This window comes from Pelobates fuscus, chromosome 2 (assembly GCF_036172605.1).
Source record: "Pelobates fuscus isolate aPelFus1 chromosome 2, aPelFus1.pri, whole genome shotgun sequence".
NCBI classification, from domain to species: Eukaryota; Metazoa; Chordata; class Amphibia; order Anura; family Pelobatidae; genus Pelobates; species Pelobates fuscus.
The window spans coordinates 279,356,991-279,380,896 of record NC_086318.1 but is presented as its reverse complement, the minus strand read 5'-3'; the positions used below and the strand labels follow the sequence as shown (position 1 = coordinate 279,380,896).

The 23,906-nt window shown below is 41.2% G+C and overlaps 1 protein-coding gene across 1 annotated transcript in view; it reads right to left on the bottom strand.

Moving 5' to 3' along the window:
• GALNT2 (polypeptide N-acetylgalactosaminyltransferase 2) overlaps positions 1 to 23,906 on the bottom strand; it is a 777,588-nt gene that overhangs the window by 234,281 nt on the left and 519,401 nt on the right. The gene's annotated exons all lie outside the window — the stretch shown is intronic.

Here is a 23,906-nt window from a genome sequence, read left to right as displayed (position 1 = left end):
AAAGCATAAGCATTTGTTTAATTGTTATTATAATTATATTAAATATACATTTAATACTACAATGTTTTGTGTATTTCCTATTATATATTCGACCATAATACCGAACTCTAAAAATAGTAATGTTGTTATTTGTTGCTTAATTATATATATATATATATATATATATATATATATATATATATATATATTAATTATTAAATTAATATTCGTATTTAAGTCACGACCATAACACTTGGCGACGAAGATATGGGATTATGCTGGAATATTAGGGAAAATACAAAAGTTATGCATTTTGTTTAATACATAGAGTCAATTGTCTGTCTGTATAGACGTGAATAAATTGATGATCTGGTTTTAATGGAATGAATACAGATAGCAAATAGGGATTAGATATTTGTTTTTAATGTATCTCTTGCTGTAGAACATAGTGATGAATTATTGTGTTGCTTGTTACCAATCTTTGGTCATTTTTATATAGAAAAAATATACTTTACTTTTTGTCTGACCATGTGGATTTTAATCCACCATTGACCACATGGTGTGAATGAGTTGAGGCCTAGTTTCATTGTTTGCTACAATTTGCATAGGAAAAGACTTTTCACTAAACTAGTTCACCAGGTTTTACTAATTTACATTTGTTTGGCATTCATAGATTTGTCTAGTTGAAAAGAGATTTGGACAAAATGTATTAAATGTAGTAGTTAAGAAAAAAAGATACGTTTAGTAAAGCAGATTCAGTGAATAATAGATTTATGTGTGCGTATACACAGAATATTAGTATAAATATGTAGATATGATTTTGACTCATGAAGGAGAGACCACCGTTTATTTTTTAACAGCTGTGTGATCATGCTTTTCAGCTACAGCTGGGGGAGAATTTGTCCTTGTTGGGGGTGGGTAGTCTTGCCTGTATGAGAAAAATAAACTGCATTGTTTTGTAAATGTAATTGCCTAAACTGATCAATTTGTGGAGTGTTTTTCAGCTTTATTATCCAGGACTAATGAATTACTGGACATATGATGGAATTTCAGGAACTGGTAACAAATGAACTGAAAAAATTGTAAAATAATTCCTTTTTCCTATTTAGTCTGAATATTTTAACAAGTTAGCATTTTTAACAAAGTAAGTGTATGGGCTCAGATTAAGATTTATATTATTTTAGAAGCCATCTATAACTGATTTTAATATTTCCATGCTTTGAATTAGGGTGTATCTGCCTAGCGGGTGAACCTCCATAACGTGGGCTGTGATTTTAGTTACATTAGCGGGTGGGGAACCTGAACTAGGGGGTATTTAAACATGTCCGAATAAGGGGGAGCATACCCAATAGTTGTTGTGCAGTTCTATCCTGTATTATTATATTATTTGAAACCTTGTATTACTTATAAGTAGTGTTTTGTAACTTATTTGTAATTGTTTATATATATTGCTCTGGGAAAGGGATAGGCTAAATCTCTGAGAGACCAGGAAATATTTAAAAAAGGGCGTATTACACTAGTGGTAGGGCGGCCTATCATGACCATAGAGACCCTTGGTGACTAGTTTTTGTTGTATATTGCCCTGGGAAGGGGATACACTATTTAATAGAAATTCCTGAGAGACCAGGAAATATACAATAATTGATACGTGAGTGTACTGGTAGACATATTGGCCCAGAACCTTTAATCGAGCCGGAAAAGAGGCTGCTGTATGTTTGCTCCTCTATAATTTTGCGGGGGCGGTCACCCCCATGCGGAAAGCCACTGCCATCACAGGATGGTTAGTTGTGCAGGCCCTTAGCCGCGAGGTGCAAGCATGTCCGTGGAAAGGCTAGAAATTAATAGGGAGTCACTCATAGCTGTCAGAAGTGTTGAACTTTGAGGCATATTGACCTATATCCTTTCAGAGGCGGAAGAGGTGTTGTGGTTCACTCCTCTATAATTTAACCAAAGGGTGGAGAGTTATTAAACATGTTTAGGTTGGCTAGAAATGTGTTTCCTGAATTGCAGAGAAGATGCAGAAAGCAGCTATTAGCTTATTGTTTTTTAAGAGCCTTGTAAAAAATTAAGAAAGTAATCTTGTTGAAAAAAATTGTTTATAAAATGAAAAGCTGAAGGAATGTGTTTACATGTGTGTGTATATATATATATATATATGTGTATATATGTAAAATATTTGCAGTATACGCTATAAGTGACTAGGAAAGTAATCCTGATCTGTTTTCTAACCTTTTCAGATGTAGCAGAAACCAGAGGTGGACATTGGAACACAGATAGAATATCAGATGGAGACCAGGGTCTAAATGTTGACCTTTGATGAGCTATTGAATGTTTTATTTTATTGTCTATTTAACATGTCTATGCTATGATTTTGTGCATACTATTCTCTTATTTCTAGTGATTGTATTGCAATTGAAACCCTTATGTGTTATTGTTGTATGTATGTATGTATGCTTGCCTGGGAAAGGGGGGAATTGACCCATAGGGACCAGGGGGTATTTTTGTGTAAACCAAACTGGGGTGGGAGGGCTCTAACGAGGGAACCCCATTGTCCAGTAGGTGCTTGATTTGTGTCTGTGTAAAGTGCATGAGTGGTTGCAGTTCAAAAAAAAAAAAAAAAAAAAAAAAACACAGAAGAGTGATAAGAGGGATAAGATAAAGTAGGCATTTTGGGTTATCTATACATGTTTAAATAGAAGGGTGGTAAATAGGAATGCAATTGTTTTGGTTAATGTTTAGATTAAATTGGTTAAATACAGCAGTGATAACGAGTGTTTAGAATAAATTGGTAAATACAGCAGTGATAACGAGTGTTTAGATTAAATTGGTAAATGCAGCAGTAATAACAAGTGTTTGGGTTAAATTGGTAGATACAGCAGTGATATTGTGTTTATCTCTGAATCAGGAGTGTGCTGGATGTGAAGAGAGGTGTGTAGGTATTTATCCAAACGCCATAGGGAAAAATATGGTTAAGACACCACAATCAAATGGTACTTGTGATGATTGGCACGGTTATTTGCCATTTATGTTTGTGTTCGTCATTGCCTGTGTTTTCATTCAAGAACTTTCAAGCAAGGATATTTTAAGAAGCAGCACTGGACACTATGCTCAACTGTTGCTGTAAGGAGACAAAAAAAAAAAAAAAAAAAATTGCAGCCAAGAGTGGAGAGAGTCGTAACAAAATGCATCAGGATCAGGAAACTGTTACGTCAAGGTGGTTAATGGTATAAATAAAGAAAAAAAACAAAACAATGTGACGACAAACACACAAAAGTCCTTGATCACATGAACTGTTATTAGAAGAAATACTGAAGCTGCGAGTGATGGGAGTAGGTAAAATAATACAGCCAGAGCAGGATACTGTGACAATTGACCACAAACACACAGAAGTCCCTGCACACATGAACTGTAAATACAAAAATCCTACGCCCTTGTTTGCTCAAATTATTTCATTCACCCCTGTCTCTATGTGTATGTTCTATGAGACTGTCGAAGAATAGAGTATCCAGTTTCCAGGACTAATGTTTGTGAAAATTCCAGGCACACAGACCAGCCAGAGTCTACAGAAATCGAGTCGGTCTGTGCCATGATTTATAGGTGTTATGAGTTTGTGGTGTCTAATACTATATTAAGCTCCAAAACACATCCTCACATGAACACAATATCATTGGTTAATCTAATAAAACATGGTTTGAGTACAAGGGTGGGTATTTGCCTATTTAAGGCCAAGGTTCCCCAACTGCTAATGCATGTGCTCAGTGGTTATTATAAGGGTGGGTATGTGCTTATTTAAAAAAAAAAAAAAAAAAATGAATAAGCAATAAAGTGTCATAACTTTACGGGTAAATGGGTATATCATTCTTCAAAAGGTGGGTTTTGTTGTAGGGCAGGTACTGTTAAAATAGGGTAGATTCAAGATGTCCAAGTTTATAATGTTTGTTTTATGACATAAGTCAAAGGGTGGTTTGTAATGGTATTTATTAATTAATGACTTTTTGTCATAAAAAAGCACAATGAGCTTAATGCTTTAGACGCACCACTAGATGTCAGTAGAGCATAATGAGCTTAATGCTTTAGAGGCACCACTAGGGGTCAGTGTGCCAACTCATGTGCTTCTGGCAGTGACATCACAGGCCAGCCTACTTACTGGATAAAACCAAATAGTAGGAGGGATTCAGCCTCTTTTCCTTTGCTGGCATTGATTGAACATGTAGCTGACTGTATAGCTCCAGCCAAACAGTCTGGAGCCGTGTAAGTAATATGTTATAGTTTTGTATTGTGTAATTATTGTGGTAAATTGACATTCTGCTAGCATTTGTTTAATTGTTATTATAATTATATTAAATATACATTTAATACTACAATGTTTTGTGTATTTCCTATTATATATTCGACCATAATACCGAACTCTAAAAAATAGCAATGTTGTTATTTGTTGCTTAATTATATATATATATATATATATATATATTAATTATTACATTAATATTCATATTTAAGTCACGACCATAACACAAGTGCAATCCGGGAAAATTGAAGAAAGTTTTCCCCAAACATCTGGCGAAGCCACACTACCCATTCCAGAGAGTCCAAATTGACCACATTCAGATGCCAAAGAGTGGCCAGTATGAATATGCCTTAGTTATGGTGGACATGTTCTCAGGATGGCCAGAAGCTTTCCCGGTTACCAATATGACCGCCAAGACCACAGCCAAGCGGTTGCTCACTGAAATTGTCTGTAGATATGGAGTTCCTGAAGTGATTGAAAGTGACCAGGGCCCGGCTTTTACAGCACTAGTGACTAGGGAAGTCTGGGCAGCACTGGGAGTGACCCTTGCATTCCACACACCCTATCACCCACAAAGTAGTGGTAAGGTAGAACGCATGAATGGCACCTTAAAAGCCAGAATGCTTAAGATGGCCCAAGAAACTAACCTGCCCTGGCCAGAGAGTCTCCCCATAGCTCTGTTTAGTGTCAGGTACACACCAAGAGGGAAGTTTAACCTGTCTCCCTATGAGATTTTGTTTGGTTCAGCCCCTAGGTTAGGTTGTTACTTTCCTCAACAACTCAAACTGCAATCAGATGTTATGGTTAATTATGTGACTGCTCTTTCCCAAGTTTTAAACTAGATACATGCCCAAGTGTTTTCTTCCATTCCAGATCCAGAGTCTGATACAGGCACACGCAAATTGCTGCCTGGTGATTGGGTTCTGGTTAAGAAGTTTGTGAGAAAACATACCCTTGAACCCAGATATGATGGTCCGTTCCAAGTCCTTCTAATCACGACTACCTCAGTTAAATTGGCCGGAAAGAACTCTTGGATACACGCTTCACACTGCAAGAAAGTTCCAGCTCCAGAGGAAGCAGATCCTGTTATAGCATGAATTTTGTGTATTTGTTCTTGCTGCTAGGTCTGATAGAGGCCCATCAAGTCGCTATAACCAAAGACAATCATGTTTACACATTTTGGTACAATTCCTCTAGTACACGGGTAGCCACATTTGCATTTGAATATTGTGATATCGTAAACTGTACATTTCCACCAGCATTGTTGTCAACAGTGTACAAAGATATACCTAACATTAAGGACCCATACATATGTGTGACTAATGACTACTGGGGATATGAGTGTAGTTCATGGAAGGCAGCAGGGTGGAATACAGGGCCAGCCTGGGGCTATAGACCACAAAGTGCCTTAGACAGATTAGATAAAAATGGGGAGTCCTTACTAAAAAGAATGACGTTCAGGAAACCAGGGGGGGGCGACACTTATGAAACTAGCTTTAAACATAGAACATCCCAGTCCTGGAGATGCTGGGCAATATGTAATGGGAATGTACTGGAAGGGAGGAGGTTCATACAATAAACAGGGGGGGGGCCTTTTTTTTTTTTTTATTCTTTATTTTTGTTGTGCAGGTGTGTACAGAGTGTTGTCGTGTGCCACAACAGCGTACCATGACATACAAATACAGATAGTTTAGACAGTGGCATGAATAACTTGCACATTTTTGTTTTAAAGACAAAGTAGGCTAGACTGATATGTTGAAACGTTAATAAGCTGATAAAGAAACAAGAAAGAAGAAAGCTTGCAGCGCCCTGTCTGTGTTAGTCCTCAGAATTGCTCTTAAGAAAGAAAACAGTGGTATTCATAACTGTAGCAGGCTAAAAGTATTAAACCTAGCATCTTACGAATCATGAATTTTGCTCGCATGGTAAAGTAATAACTAAAGATGCTATAGATGACTCGTAGATAGTAATATTATGGCTTTGCGCATAGCTCGACATTTTAAACGTCCTACACAAAACAAGATGGGAGAACTAAATCAAAAGAACTAACGATGTTAAAACAGCAGGATCTGACATGTATTGAGTTTACTTGTTAGCAATGGCAATAAGAGCGTCCCAAGTCCCATTGTGTATCCAGGCTGATAGCTAGGCAACGGGTATTTGTAAGTCCTCACCCGATGCCGCTGGTGTGCTTCTGGGGGTAATCCTGCATGATGGTTCGCGGTGGGCACCGACCCTTTCGTTCCTCACCATGCGGTCTGCGCCAGGCTGGGGCAAGGGCTGAGGTCTTGCTGTTCTGGCGGTTTGCGCGGCTGCGAACGAAAGACCGCTCTGAGCTTGCCGTGGCTTGGAGGCTGCGGTGTTCGGAGGACACTAGTGCTGCTAAGTGGTGAGCGGGTCGGGTTTGCCTGGCAGTCCCGCTCAGTTGTGCACGAGGGTGAGTGATGGTGCTTGTGGAGCTTGCCTCCTCTTCCCGCCATCTGGCTCTCCGGCACAGTCTCCGTCTGGCTGCTGCTCTGGGGGCGCGATGTGAGTGTCTACACAAGCGGCGCCGGGTGGCAGGGCGGATCCATGCCGCCATCTCCTTCACCGCTAGTTGGAATGACCGACCCCTGTTGCGGTATTGTGCCCATAGGTTGGTGCAGAGCCTCTGAAAGAATTCTTGGACATGTTTAGGTGGCTTTGTGAGGGTGCTATGTGTCGCGGGGCTCGTGCGGGCCGCCATCTTGCTTGGGCCCTTGCGGGCTTGGTTGACCGCTGGTTTCGTTGCTTGGTTAAGCCGAGTGGCTGGGGTAGTCGTCCTCATCGAGAATTTTGGTGTGTTTAATGCTCGTTTCAGGCTGTTGCCGTCGTTTGTATTCCAAGTTGGATTGTGAGACATGCTGATTGGGACCGGGATAACCCCCACTGGTCCTGGGGGGGGGGGGGGGGGGGGTCCGATACTTCGGGTGTCGCTTGTTTTGGTGGGCCGGGAGAGCGGCCGTCTCTCCCTTGCCCTTGCAGAGTAGGCCCCAAGACTCTGTTCCGGGAGTTCTGCCGGCATTCAGGCTTGCGAGGTGTCCCCCGGTTCCCCAGACTCTGCAGTACATAGTGAGGCAGGTAAGGGTTCTGGGTTGGGTGTTTTACCCCCAATTTTTGGCAAGAATCCGGATCAGGCTCAGGAGCTCACAGAAAGCATGTCTGCTCAGCTTCCCGGTCAGGCTCCGCCCCAACAGGGGACATTTTACTTACAGTACATGTATGACTCACCTGAATGGGTAGGTGCCACGCACATGACTATTAATCCTCTTAAGCCACATATCAAAACTCTAAAAGAGATGATAGCTATAGCTAACCCCACATATGAGGACACTATGGCTGTAGAGACGGGTTTCTCTGACACTAACTTATGGCTTGAGTGGATGAAATATAACGCTAACAAACACAACATATCTAAATGCTATGTCTGCGGAGGAGCGAGGCCTCACTTAGGCACTGTCCCTTTGAACATACCTCCGGAGATAGAGATGTGTTTCCTAAGTCCTATACTTAAAACCGACCGGACGGAATGTGAATCATGGATAAAGGAATACCCAATTGTCCTTAAAGATGTTAAGCCAGATAAAGGTATCACCATATATCCAGGGAACTACACTTGTTATGGTATATATGATGGGGTAGGCCAATTCTTTGGTAATTTCACTGGTAAGTAATGTGCCACATATAGCCCAATTCCAGCAACACATAAGATCCCTTGGAGACATATATTGGATTTGTGGGGATATGCAGATTAGAACCAGATTGGAAGGCATATGGTGGGGAGAATGTGCTCTAGCTAAGGTAATTATGCCTATACACATAATCTCTGATGGACACCAAGATACCCCAGGTATGTCACACCAATACTCTAGAATAAAGAGAGATAATCCTGTAAAAGGCAGTTTTGATCCCCATATTTATATAGATGCCATAGGGGGGTGCCAAATTAATTTAAAGCAAGAGATGAAGTGTCCGCAGGGTTTGAATCTATTTTTCCAATCATCACGGACAATAAAAATTTAAATTGGATTAATCACATCTATTATAACCAACAATGTTTTGTAAATTTTGCAAGAGATGCCCTCCAGGGTTTGGCAGAACAATTACAAGCTACTTCCCAGATGACCTTCAAGAATAGAATGGCCTTAGACATGATTCTGGCGGAGAAAGGTATACTCCCAGACACCATGACATGCTGTACCTATATCCCAGATAATACAGGCCCTAATGGTAAGGTAATGTTGGCAATAGAAAAGTTAAAAAGTGTATCCAATGAACTGAAAAGGAATTCTGGGGCCACAGATCCACGGGAAATGTGGTTTGGATGGATGTCTGGATGGCAAGGTGCTCTGGCCCAAATAGGTGTTGCCATTTTAATAACGATAATCATCCTCGCTCTTCTTGTTTGTTGTGTGTTACCTTGTCTTAAGAAATGCCTACAAAAGACAGTTGATCAGACAATCGACCAGACCACCCCGACCTTCCTTCACCAAGAGATTGATGACATAGACCGTGATACACCCTTACAGTCCCACCGCACTAAATCAATAGCTACTTCCTCTTAAGGACATTCAGGGATAGTGTCTGTCTCTACGGGCAGAAGTCTGTCGCAGGAGAAGTATAGTCATTTTAAGGGGGGGACTGTTATGGACAGAAGAATTAAACCAAAATGGCTATTTACTAATGTCTATTTATTCTGTGTTCACTATGTTAAAACTGGCTGCTAGAGTAAATATCCCCCCACAATGTGTTCAGTCACTATTTTCTCTGCAAGTTTCTTGTAACACATTCCTGTGTTAACAGCTTCCTTTACTAACTCCTCCCCCACTTCCTTTGTGCCAGTTAACAGTTATATGCCACATGTAACAAAATGGAGAATCACTGTTAAAGTAACAAAGAAACTACTCACTCCCCCTCCCACTGTGTATCCAGGACGGAGCTGGAATATACGGGGGAGAATTCTGTAATGATGACATCACATCCTGTAGGGTGGGTTTAAACAAGACCCCTTAGACTGTTAACCAATTGTTGAATGTATACAGTATGTTTAAACTGTGACACATTTTTTGCTTTAAGAAGGAGCCCCCACTTCGGGGAATAAAGAATTTTCCGTGGTTTTTCACTGATCAGAAACTTTGTCTCAGGTGTGAATTACTTCTAGGGAAAGCGTGCACGCATTCATCAATCAATTTGGAAGGTATAAATAGACAACTAATCAAAGTTTTCTTTGATCTAATACAGTGTGATCCCCAGTGAGCATTCACAGTTTTTTGCCGTGAAGAATAAGAAGCACTGCTTCTTGTGTTAACAAGACAATTTATTGCACATAAAAAAACAAATAAGCGGCGGAGCCGAGCGCTTGAACAGGACGGACGCGTGTGAACAGAGCTCCGTGAGCGACATTACTTAACACTAAACTGTGACCCCCACAATTCAGGGAAAAACGCTGAAATCAACCCCAAGCAGACAATGGGCAGAAAGACGAAGAAGCAAAAGTCAGACAAGTTCCAGCCGGGCATGACCATAGGGGAAATGTTCCGACAAGCGCAAGGTGCATGCGGGCCCAAGATGGCCGCCGACCTCGGAGAACTGACTGACTCTTCGGAGGACGTATCCCTGGACGACAGCATCCTGGGGCTGCCTCAACTACCACAACCGCGGCCGGCCCCAAAGGCCTCAGCACCTGTGACGGAGGCAACCCTCAAAGCAATGCTGGGGGACCTCCAAAGAACCATCCAGGCTGACATGGCATTAATCCGTACTGACCTTAAAGGGATGGTGAGCCGCCTGGGCAGGGTGGAAACCTTGGCAGAGGCCGCGACCCGCTCCATTACGGAACTCCGTGGTGAAATGGCCGAAATAAAGAAACAACAGAGCCTGACAGACCTGCGCTTCGCAACGCTGGAGGATGAAAGGCGCAGAAATAACCTCAAAGTGAGGGGAATACCAGAAGAGGTGCCGACGACAGAGCTCCCTCATCTGCTGCGGAGGTTATTGGAGGCCCTCCTAACACCCAAACGGGCCAAAAACGTGATACCTGAAGAGGTCTTCCGCATACCCAAACCCCGGAAAGCTCCTGCCACAGCGACCCGGGACCTGGTGGTGAAGTTCCGCAGTAGAGCGGATAAAGCGATGGTACAAGCGGCACTCAAAGGGACAGGCACCTACGCTTTCGGAAATATGTCCCTTACTTTCTATGCCGATCTCACGGGTAATACCCTTCAATGGAGGGCAACGATGAGACCACTCACCACCCTGCTCCGGGCCCATGATATACGATTCCAGTGGCGCCCGTCGAGAAAACTGCACATCCAGCACGGGGACACCGAACACATAGTGCAGAACATGCAGGACGCAGCAGCACTCCTGCAAAAACTGCCAGCAGAAGCTTTACACCAATATGGACCCGGAGAGCACGGCCCCTCGACCAACAGATGGGACCCTGCCAACATTACCCCATTTGTACCACAAGGCACCCAGATGGACACTTACGCAGCTACCTCCACCTGAAAAAGCAGGCGATGCCTGGCTGCCCTCATTGTCGGAACCACACACCACCCCTAATCAGGGAAAGGACTGATTCCCACATGGACTCAAGTTCACGGTTAGCATATCTTGCATTTTCTGTTCTCTTTTTAAATTTACTTATCAGCTACTCACAGCCCCACGCAGGGCGCACAGGACACATATGTCTCACCAGGCACGCAGGGGACAACCGCACCCATCTCGGGACTTAGTGTCCGCCATCACAAGGCTCAGCAATCCACCTAACATAGGCCTTATTAGAGTCTACATGCATTTCTAATTTGTTTGTGACCATTTACAGTTTATGTTTATCTTGAATGCACCCTTTTAATGTATATCAGTCTCTTAAACTTCGACCACGGCCCTGCCGAAACGCATACCACCTGTTGCGCAATACGCAGTGAGTGCTAACTGTAACACCCCCCGATACTTGCCCACCTCCTATCCCAGCACAAGGTGGCTGGAATACTTCTACCTTAACCGACCACCCAGCAGCTGCACGCCCGTATTTTAGCGTATGCACCCGAAGCTGTATCTAATCTTATAGTGCCAGGTTTCTCCCAGGGTTATTCAACACAGCAGAACTGCTCATGCCAGCTAATAACAACAAGTATAACGACACCCTCTTTAGTATGATGAGCATTAATAGATGCCCTGCAGCCTCGGTCTGTTTATTTCAAGCGAGAATTTACCCTGTAAAAACGCATCAGTCGGCCTACCACGCTCTATAAAGGATGATCTAGACAGGTCTACACATAGGTGTGAATCTAGCACACACAAGTTGCCGAGCATGTACTTTAACCATAGCTTAGCGGGTCATTTTGTACTTCATATCTAGCCTCTAAGTTTTAACTGCTAGAAAATTAGGCAGCTCATTATTATTCAGCGATTTCAGGCTAACATAACCAAGCGGCATTTTACTACCAGCCTTGAAAGTGCCACTCTCGATGACAGAGCAAAATGCGTGCAATTAAGCTAAATGGCTAATATACAACTCTTAACTAGTCAGGCACTGCTTACCTGCCCTTAATCGCCACTGAGCACGGTGCAATCATACTAAGTTTCAGGTTTTATTATTTAGCAGCCCAACAACTAAACTACGCAAAATGATAGTCCCCTCGGGAACAAGCATCTATCCTAGCACTCTCAGACAAGCATTTGCAACACTCTTATATAGCATTACTCGGAGATAAGCCTGTTTAATGTTTTATATATACGTTAAGTTCAGCATCGTTCTGTTGTCTACTCTTATATAATATAAAAATGTGCACAGTCTACCCATGCCATATGATTGTATATATATGCTTATGAAAACTCTGGCATTTGCTGTTGTGGCATTGCTAGTATAAAATGTACCTTGTCTATTTAATGCACAACAAAATAAAGAATTTAAAAAAAAAAAAAATAAGCAAAATAAGTAAGTAAAAACAGAAAAATAAACCTTTTCAGAGATAATGAGTCATATTCTATAGTGCCTAAATAAAAAAAAAAAACAGCTCAACACTTAAAGTGTAATACCCTTTTTTCCCACAATCAATTTACAATATTGAAAGATTTGGTATAAAATATACACCAACTACACTAGTCAGTGTATACTTTATACCATATCTTTCAATAAAATAAATACATAAATTAAATACAAAAATTCCTACAGTGGTCCAACCCTACGCGTTTGGACTTCCTCAGAGGTAATAGTAACAGTCCAATCTACCGTGTGGTGTAATTCATTGTGTGTCATCTGGCACGGTTTTGAATGTGAAGACGCCACTCCCGCGATTGCTGTCAGCCTATCCGTATCGAATGGTCTGAGCTGTAACTTGTAATTGCCGAATGTGATCCAAACCTCACTTTCGTGTGTCGTCTTGCCTTGTGCGCGTAAGGTGTCTGTGTTCCATTAACCAGAGGGTCGGAAGAGCACTCGCGTTCCACTTCAGCCGCTGCATGACATTTCTTCCTTATACCGTCTTTATAGAGTCCCAATGTAACTCGCAAATGATATATAAAATGAAACAATATACATGTATCATGATCTTACATTTAAAAACAAAATACAAAGCTATAATCATACCAGAATAAATATATACACAAGCCTATGGTCAGAGGATCCATTTAGTCTCTTCAAAAGCCATTCAGTCACACCACACATAAAACATAAATATATATATATATATATATATATATATATATATATATATATATATATATATATATATATATATATTACAAAAAAAACTTTTAAAAAATGTATAATTCATAGTCTCCAGGATTCTCATATCAAGCTACATAAGCAAGTTTCTCATATTTTAAAATATGAAAATAAGGTAAAAATATATAAATAAGAGAATATACAAAATGTAGCAGATTATTCCAAGAAGTTGCAGATTCTATAGGTAAAACTATTCCATATATTCACACTGTGTATTTCCACATCATTTGAAGGGTGATAAGTTTATATTGTATATTTGTAGTTTTTTACCTCTCACTCACCCATATCTGGTTTTATTTATGAACATGTTTCCAGACCTCAAACAAATGAGAGAATCTACATCCCAATAATTGTTTAATAATACAAGAAAAGAACCCTGCCATGATATGGTTAAAAACATAGATGATTATTCAACTAAATTAGAAAAAAGTATCAACAAAAATGGTGGTAAATCTCATTTTAAGAGTCCTATATAAAAGAGGGGCTTAAGATTGGACAAAAGACCAGCAAATGGCTTAGAAAAATCTAATTATGCCACACTCTAAGACATAGCTCTGGAAAAAGTGATCATTAATTCTAATGGAGATTATAATTTATTTTGAGAGAGAGAATTTACAAAATGTCAACCAAGAAATTGATAACCTGGCAAATTCACATAAACTTGATAATAACTCTCCTGAGTTCATCAGAAAAGATAAAATTTTGTCTGAATTTTTTTTGAAAAATTAAATGACATAATAGCAGAAACAAAAAATATATAAATATTTACGAGATAAGGATGACAAAGAAAAATGTCTCCATTCAATTAAAGTTAAAATGATTATAACATATTTTTAAGAAAGACAATGGAAAGATTTGGTATGACCAGAGAAAGACAGACAGAAGAGGTCAGAAGGATACAAGTTATTTTAGAAATACCCATTCAAATAGACAAAACTCTGTCGAAACACCTAAGCGTCCCACGTATAGAACAAGAGAGGAACACAGGCAGAAATATACTGTGAATCCAAGGACTCAAGTCTCAACCTTTTCTGAGTGCACTAGAAATGATACGAGGGATATTTTAGGGAAGGGGCGAGACCCAAAAAGAGGGGAGATCACGGAATAGATTGATCATTGATTGGCTCTAAGCTTGAGAGTACAGAACCAATCACAAGATTTAGACCCAAATCCACGTTCTTACCAAATGACAAGGTTTCTCAAATGGTGGCCTTCCAAAAGATTGTCAATAAGGACTTTGAAGATATGTGTATGAAACAACATAAAAATAGTAATTGGAACAATTTAACCAACAAAATTACATTTTTATTTTAAAAAAGGAAGGACATAGTGATTAAAAATGCAGTTAAGGGAGGAGTTGTTGTTGTAATGTCTAAAAAATATTATTTGAATGACTCATAGATTATTAGATGACCAACTGACCTACCTCAAACTCAAAACGAACCCAAATGCACAATTTAATACAAACTAAAAGAACTATTAGAAAAAGCTAAAGAAGATCTAATTGATGAAAATGTTTTTAGTCACCAAGAATAGCCACTTTTTTGCTGAAAGTCCATAAATGCAAAAATAAACCACCAGGCAGATCAATAATCAGCAGTATAGATTCCTTGAATCTAAACTTTTGGAATTTATTGATTTATTTTTGCAGAAATGTGCACAGAATGCCAATTCATATTTAAAAGATACTAAGCACCTTATACAACAGCTAAATGATTTAGAATGGCAAGATAATTTCATGTGGGCAACTCTGGATGTGACTTCCCTCTTCACAATTAAAGAACACAAAAAAGGGATAAAAGCAGTCAGATCTAATTTAGAAATAGATAACGATATTAACTCGAATTTTGGCGAATTTTTATTAAAATCAATTGAGTTTATTTTAAACCATAATATCTATGTCTTTAATATGAGTTATACATACAGATCAATGGTACCACCATGGGCACCATGGGCACCGAGTTTGTGCCAAGTTATGCCAACATCTTCATGGATTGTTGAGAGCGGTCAACTATATGGCAATAACAATTCCTTTGGTGCAAACTTTGTGCTCTGGAGAAGGTACATTGATGACAATTTAATTATTTGGCAAGGGTCTGAAGAGACCCTATATGATTGTATTACCTCCATTATTACTATTAATAATAATAATAATAATAATAATAATAATAATAATAATAATAATAATAATGTATCTCTTAAATTCACTCTGAATTTTGGAAAACTATAAATTGACTTCTTGGATCTCACGCTCTATATAGAAACTACAAATCAAAACCAAGACCTTTTTTCAAAAGGAACTGTACAGATAGGGATATGTATTTTACCCAAAGTGAAATTTTAAAGGAACAATTTCTAGAAAAGGGCTATTCTGAAGAATTCTTAAATGCAGAAATTAATAAAATAGAGAGAGGAGAGTTTTTTTGCAGAATAATAAACACACTAGGGAAAATTCTGATTATGAATACACTTGTAATATGCACTATAATCCCAAAACCTTTGATATTCAACAAATTATTAAAAAAACAAAAAAAAAAAAAAAAAAAAAAAAACCACTGGTCACTTTTTTTAGAAGATGATTTTCTAAAAATAAAAATCCCTAATAACACAAAAACGATTTTTAAAAAGTGAAACAATTTTTAAAACATTTTAGCAACAAGCACCTTTCGCAATAAAGTTGATAAAGATGAACGTAATATTGGCTTTCACACTTGTGGAAATTTTAAAGCATGTAGACATTTTTGCCTTGAAGTCTGTAAGATCAAAGGCTATATTTGCTCCTCCACACATGTTGTGTACCTTGTGGTTGTGGTGCACAATATGTGGGGAGGACTGGATGAAAAGCTAAAATAAGATGTTTAGAACATTATAATAATATAAGCACGCACACTTCATGCACACAACCCTACTACCCGAAAGTAAGTGGTCGACAGAGACTGGCTAGAGCATGATTAACCACAGGTTAGCCAACCATGCTTACACTCCTGGCAGTCAGCATACAATCCAATTCCCCCAAAAACGAGACGACACATCGGTTTGAGGGTCAAGCAGAATCTCAGGTCTGGAACACCCAGCCTGTTTTTTATTACAGTTCTGCACATACAGGACACACCCAGGGGGAGGCATAAAACAACCATTCAAGTAACAATACAACCCACACATCCCCTCCCCTCAGATAAGCTATTAACATAATTATTACATACAGTAAAATACAGTTTCCACACATACTCTGTAACTTTAAAACCATACATCACATTCACATAAAAATACATATCCACAATCAACCCATTCAGGGGAACAACATATTAAAAAAATGGCATGAATCAGACCAGGGGTTCAAAAGTTAGTAAAAGTATATTTTGTTCCCCCAGGCTGGCAGTATTTTAATCTGTAAAAGTAAAACATCCCCACAATGCATCATGGCTTCCTCCATTCTGCCCTGGAGATAATTGGATAAGTAATCCAATTATCTCCCAGGTCAAAGACAAACTCCATTACACATGTGGGGACCTAAATACAGGATTATGTTTTAAAATATATAAAGTCACTTTTTATACATTACACACAGACATGTAACATATCCCCAGATAGCTCAGGTCTGCGTGCACATTATTAGGTGAATGGCACGCAGACCACACAAGTACAGTTTAATTGCCATGGAGCCAAAGTCTTTCCCATATTCTTTCATTATACGAATAGGCTCCATGGCATAGCTATCTGGGGGTATCACTGCTCACACAGGGCAAGTACTGAATGGCCCCACTGTGTTTAAAGGGCCAGAATGAGTGACATGCACTCTGTTAGGGCCGAATACGTTTTGTAGAAGGGCCCAATCTCCCAGGGCCATAGTCCAAAGGCAAGAGGCGGGCAAGCAGCCCCCTCCAAGGACACGTGGCGAGGTCGGTTTCGCCACACTTCTCCCCCTTACCCCCCAGACTAACAGGGTATCTGACCTCCTGCCGGTCAGTGCCCTGGTTAGTCCAGCAACCCACCCATGAAGCACAAACAGCAGTACCTCCCACCCACAATAAATGTTTACTCCACCTGGATAAAGCAGCTTGTCCAGGTTCAGGTTCCTCACCACGGCTGTGCGAGGAGCTGGTAGACTGCCTTGGTGGGTTGCTGAGTAGGCAGAGACCAGTGGTACTCTGCCCTGGTGCCAGCGCTACCACGGAAGTAGCATGATTGGAGCCTGGTTGTGGGAGGGGGAGACCGACCGTCTCCCCTCTGGGTACACAGCTCTGGGGCTGGGGAACAGGACCGACCGTCCCTACCCCTTGGGCTGTAAGCGCAGAGACTACGGCCCCATCTGCACAGTTGCGGGGCTCAACATCTCCCCTTGGTGGGTTAGGCTGCCGCTGGGGAGAGGGGTTAACACGCTCCTCTCCCTGACACTCTCTCTGCTGGCGGAGAGGGGGACCAGCTGTCTCCCCTTTCATTATTTTGTCCTGCTGCTGGGGTGTGAGACTGACGGTCTCTGCTCTCTGCAGGACACACTGCCGCTGGGGAGGAAGGATGACACCTTCAGCTCCCTGGGATACATACTGTCGCTGGGGAGGAAGGATGGCACCCTCAGCTCCCTGGGGTACATACTGCTGCCGGGGAGGAAGGATTGCACCCTCAGCTCCCTGGGGTACACACTGCTGCTGGGGAGGAAGGACGACACCTTCGGCTCCCTGGGTTACACATTGCCGCTGGGGAGGACGGACAACACCATCAGCTCCCTGGGGTACACGCTGCCGCTGGGGAGGAAGGACGGCACCTTTCGCTCCACGGGATACACACTGCCGCTGGGGAGGAAGGATTACACCTTCAGCTCCCTGGGGTACACACTGCCGCTGGGGAGGAAGGACGACACCATCAGCTCCATGGGATACACACTGCCGCTGGGGAGGAAGGACAGCACCTTCAGCTCCCTGGGATACACACTGCCGCTGGGGAGGAAGGATTGCACCTTCAGCTCCCTGGGGTACACACTGCCGCTGGGGAGGAAGGACGACACCTTCAGCTCCCTGGGATACACACTGCCGCTGGGGAGGAAGGACGGCACCTTCAGCTCCCTGGGATACACACTGCTGCTGGGGAGGAAGGACGGCACCTTCAGCTCCCTGGGATACACACTGCCGCTGGGGATCCTCACAGGACCAGTCTAGGAGGTCCGCTACCTCGGGTACCGCTGGTTGCTGTTGGGGAAGAGAGCCGGTTGTCTCTTCCCGGGCCTCATTGATGAGTCGCAGGTAATCCCACTCCAGGTTCCATTCCTGGGTGACCAAATACCGTAGGTCTGCCTCAAGGTCAATAGCGCTAGGGAGACCCAGTATGTCTTCTCGGTCGTAACACAGGTCCCAAAAACGAGAGTCGGTAGCTGTCCCAAAGTCCTCATCTTTGATATTATCCCAAAATAGGCCAGGGCCAGCGTAATCTCCACCTTCTGGGAACTCATACTCTGCCATCTCGGGGACACACTGAGCTGCGTACCACTGTATCGCCTGGTATGCGTCGTCTAACACCAGTTCTCCATATACTAAGATCTCGAGTCTAGTTCCCCACGCTTCTTCGGTCTTTTTCCTCAGGAGGGGCATCCACTCTGCCATTCGAGCCAGGATTCACTGCCTTCTGCTGCGGCGCCGATCCCCTCTTGAATACTGTACTTCCTCTAGGGCTTCGTCCCACAATCTGGCTCTGGCAGTCTCTCTGTACATCAACATGTCCTCTTCTGACACAGCTCCAGACCTCCGGAATACGGAACCGTACAATCTATCCTGCAACTTCTCCTCCATTTTCTGAGTTCCTTTGTAGATAGGGTCGCTGTACGGGTACTAGCGTTGCCCTCAATTTGTAATCCAGGAATGGTGTTGTCTGTAGCTGTCCCTCTGGTTGTAGGAACGATCCCGCCGCTTGCCACCAATTGTAACGGACCGTTTCACTTACAAGAGGATAAAACCCAGTTTAGGCGATATCCCCCTTTTCCATAGACCAGCAGCTACTACAATCACCAACCTTCCGAACTCCAATACACGAACCCTGGAATCAGCCGAACAGGAAAAGCATACAATCCGCTTACACTCCTGGCAGTCAGCATACAATCCAATTCCCCCAAAAACGAGATGACACATTGGTTTGAGGGTCAAGCAGAATCTCAGGTCTGGAACACCCAGCTTCCTCTTTATTACAGTTCTGCACATACAGGACACACCCAGGGGGAGGCATAAAACAACCAATCAAGTAACAATACAACCCACACATCCCCTCCCCTCAGATAAGCTATTAACATAATCATTACATACAGTAAAATACAGTTTCCACACATACTCTGTAACTTTAAAACCATACATCACATTCACATAAAAATACATATCAACAATCAATCCATTCAGGGGAACAACATATTAAAATATGGCATGAATCAGACCAGAGGTTCAAAAGTTAGTAAAAGTATATTTTGTTCCCCCTGGCTGGCAGTATTTTAATCTGTAAAAGTAAAACATCCCCACAATGCATCATGGCTTCCTCCCTTCTGCCCTGGAGATAATTGGAGAAGTAATCCAATTATCTCCCAGGTCAAAGACAAACTCCATTACACATGTGGGGACCTAAATACAGGATTATGTTTTAAAATATATAAAGTCACTTTTTTATACATTTCACACAGACATGTAACATATCCCCAGATAGCTCAGGTCTGCGTGCACATTATTAGGTGAATGGCACGCAGACCACACAAGTACAGTTTAATTGCCATGGAGCCAAAGTCTTTCCCATAGTCTTTCATTATATGAATAGGCTCCATGGCATAGCTATCTGGGGGTATCACTGCTCACACAGGGCAAGTACCAAATGGCCCCACTGTGTTTAAAGGGCCAGAATGAGTGACTTGCACTCTGTTAGGGCCGAATACGTTTTGTAGAAGGGCCCAATCTCCCAGGGCCATAGTCCAAAGGCAAGAGGCGGGCAAGCAGCCCCCTCCAAGGACACGTGGCAAGGTTGGTTTCGACACATGGCCCACCTCAGAAAAACATGCAACTACTGTCACACACCACATACATGATGGAATTGCTGGGACCCCTGAGCTTCATGGTACCCCTGAGCTTCAACCAGAAAAAAATTGCACTGGTTCACTCTCAATGTATCCAATTCCTGAATGCTCCAACTACCTTCAACGGAAATTTCAGACATACGCAAGGATATTCGAAAGGTGGTGTATGGATGAAGTAGGAACTCTCCCTACATATTGTCTAGTGCTGCTGGCAGGCACCTTTGCCATAAGCAGCCTGGCGAAAGGGGCATCCAACTGCTGTATTCTCCTCCTCATGGACAATGTCTCAGCCATCCGCTAGATCAACCATCTCACCGGGCATGTTCCCAGACATTAACAGGACTCACAAAAAGATATGTGATTATTGCCTCCCACGCAACATAACATGGTTGACAGAACATCTTCCGGGGGACACCAATCTCACGGCAGACTGGTTCTCCCATCCCTGGCGGGACAACAGCGATTGACAACTGGATTCCTGACTATTTACAAATGTGGACACACACAGAGGCCCACTGTGATTGTACCACTTTGCATCCTGCACCAACTACCGGTCCTTTACAGTTGGTTGCCTGACCCGAAGAGTGCTGCAGTGGATGCATTCTCCATAGAGTTCTGCACCACATTTGCCTACAGAAGGTGATAGTGCTCCTAACTCTATGGTGGCCGAATCAACCTTGGTTCCTGGACCTTTTCACCCTCTCTTGCAAGTACCCTCTTCTCTTACCAGACGGTCCCTTGTTACTCAGGGACCGAGTAGGGAATTATCATTCAATGTTACAGGATGGACGCCTCTCTTTAGTGGCTTGCAGCCTATCAGAGGTGCCTGGAGTATCGAGGAATTATCGCTGGCAACAAGAGATCTCATTTGGGGCTCCTTGGCTCCAGGAACGAGGAGATGTTTGCCGCTCAGCACAGCAGTCCTGAGTCAATTGGTGTGTGAGACAAAATCTTGATTCCTTACAGACCCTGTTTTTTTCTATCTTGAACTCTGTCGCCTCTCTTTTCAGATGGTAAGTCATATTGATCTAATGTGATTTGTGTAGACATCTCAGACGCCCACATTCCGGTTCAAAGCAAACATTTGAACCGTTGATCTGCCTATTACTCTGGGGTATTTTGTCGGTTTTCGGTGATCCTTCAATATTAATAGTTATGGCTTGCTTCAGGTATGATGTGGACCCTTACCGACAAAAGGTCACTCCGGGTCATTCTCAGCTTAGTGTGTCTTTATGCAATCTATAGCTGTATACGGACCAGACCCTTCTGTTCCCAAATTACTTATAAATACTGTTTTCCTTAACCATTCTAGATGATAACTTGACTATCACTAAAATAATCCAGTGTCTGAAGACCCAAAAGGCACTGTAATAATATTGTAATAAATGAAACAATGACTCAAATAAATATAAGATAAAAGTGTATTGAATGAATGTTACAGAAAGCAAAAATAGTCAGTAAATAATTAAGCTTACCAAATGTATTAGTGGCTACAGCATATGTCCCTGTATACCTTTCAGATGTGTGGTGACAGCATGCAGAGTAAGAGTAGATGAATGAATGAAAGACTGAATGACTACGTCTCACTCTTTCTCCTTCAGTTAAATAGCCATTTTGTCCTCCATAAAGCAGCCCCCACCTGTGTAATACTCCCAAAAAGGTTTTCTAACTTGTTGCATGATGTAATGTATTGGATATCTAAGTTTGGGATATACCCTAGATGGCTCTGCCTATAGTTAGCTTCAAAATTAACTGAAGTGTTTTGTATACATTTGACTGACAACACATGTGTTTGCTCTAATTTAACTTCAACCTTTTAGCTGTTAACCTTGTGGAAATGTCATTGACAATTTAACTTTTTTCAAATCTAAGCAAAAAGGCCTGCAATATTTCATACACCTATTTTATACAGCTAAATGTACATTCATATTATATATATATATATATATATATATATATATATATATATATATATATATATATATATATATGCACCACACCATAGAATACACATATGTATTGCAAACTACACATTAAATAATGATCAACACTCCACATATTTGACTTTGGCGACCACCAGTGCCTAACTACATGACTCTATGGGATGTTGGCAAAGTTCTTAGCTTTTTAAAAGATTGGCTTCCTAACGTTGGATTGTTGCTGCATCAACTTACGGCTAAAATTACTCTTCTTTGTGTTGTTTCGTTGGGTCTCAGACGTACGCGCTTTCAAAGTGGATGCCTATTTTCCGCGTTTCTCATTGTACTAAATCTAACTCAAAGTCATTTTTTTTTTTTTTTTAAATCAGTTTTTTCTCCATCAGAATCAAAACGTTGCCCGCCATACTCCCATCAGATATTAATCTCCTATGTTAGTTGTATGTCCAGTTTTGGTTACTTCTTTGTCTAGATGAGTCCAATGGTTACTATTCCAGGCCGGTATTGATCACTCGTTTGGCGCACACTGTTGGGGTGTGGCAGCATCTTCAGCCTTTGTGGTGGGAGCTACCCAGTCAGACATCCTTCAAGAGACGTACTGGCCTCAAGAAAATGTTTCGGAATTTCTAATTTACTTGTCCTTCTAATGCCGCTTTTCACTGATGGCATAGCGCTAAAATTGCTAAATATTAAGCCTCTTGTCACGTGGTAAAATTAAAGATTATGCTAGCTTTAGTGTACTTAATCTTCATTTTAGTATTGACAGGAGGCAAATATTTCTCCATCTCTTTACTCATATGTTTAATTTATTGCTGAATTTATCTTCGGATTTGTCATTCTAGCATATACACACACACACACAAATTAGTTCAACAAAGTATTAAATGTTTGCCTCATTCCATTTTAAACATGGATTCCTTAGAGTTTGTGTTTGTTGTATACAAGAGCTTTGAAACACAACTCAGAAATAGATAAAAAGCCAGTGAGCCGCTGGCTTCGCAAGTACTGCTAAGCCTCAATAGCAAGCCAGTAACCAACCTCATGCTGATGTTTGCATCAATGAAACAGCTGTCCATGAGTGGTTCACTAGCTTTGTATCTCTTCCTGAGTTGTGTTTCAAAAACTGTTGTATACAGGAAACAAAAAAAAAACAAAAAAAAAAACGAAGGAATCCATGTTTAAAATGGAATGAGGCAAACATGATGCTTTGTTGAACAAATTAATATTGTGATGGTCATTTGTTTGTTCATGGTTCACTTACATATGATTAAAACCTCTTACACTCTCTTTCAGCTTAATTTGACACATCGAAGACAGCAGTATATGTGAACACAACCCCAGTGAAAAAAATATACAATTTAAAGCAAACCAGGACTTCCCTGTCTTTTAGGTGAAGTATCCAGGTAAATCCCCAAAGCCTTCCTCTTGTCTTCAATAGGTATGTACAAATAGAATGGACATTTTCATGGTGTCATGCTGTTTGTTTTATACTTAAATGTAAATTATTAAAATACCTTTTAATATACTCTGAAAGTGGACTACATTTTGTATATATTTTTCTCCTTTGAGCTATATACACCAATTCGCTGATGGATATGCGAGGAGGGACAATACAGTGGATACTGAAGAAAAATATATCATTCATGGCTGTTTTAACTCCAAAGATTTGTGAATGACCAATTGTGATTGCACACTATTATTAGTCCCCACACAGTTATACGCTATGTTGTTTTATTTTATTTGCATTTAGCAGATTATCCCCTATTCTATTTGTAATTTGACACTGGTTGACTACTCTCCACGGATGGTGTCTACTTCTCTTTTACATTGAAAGTTAGGATTTCCTGGTTTTACAGGATGCTACAAGAACATTCTTTCAACTAGTGTGGTCAATATTGTTGTTATTATGTGACTTGT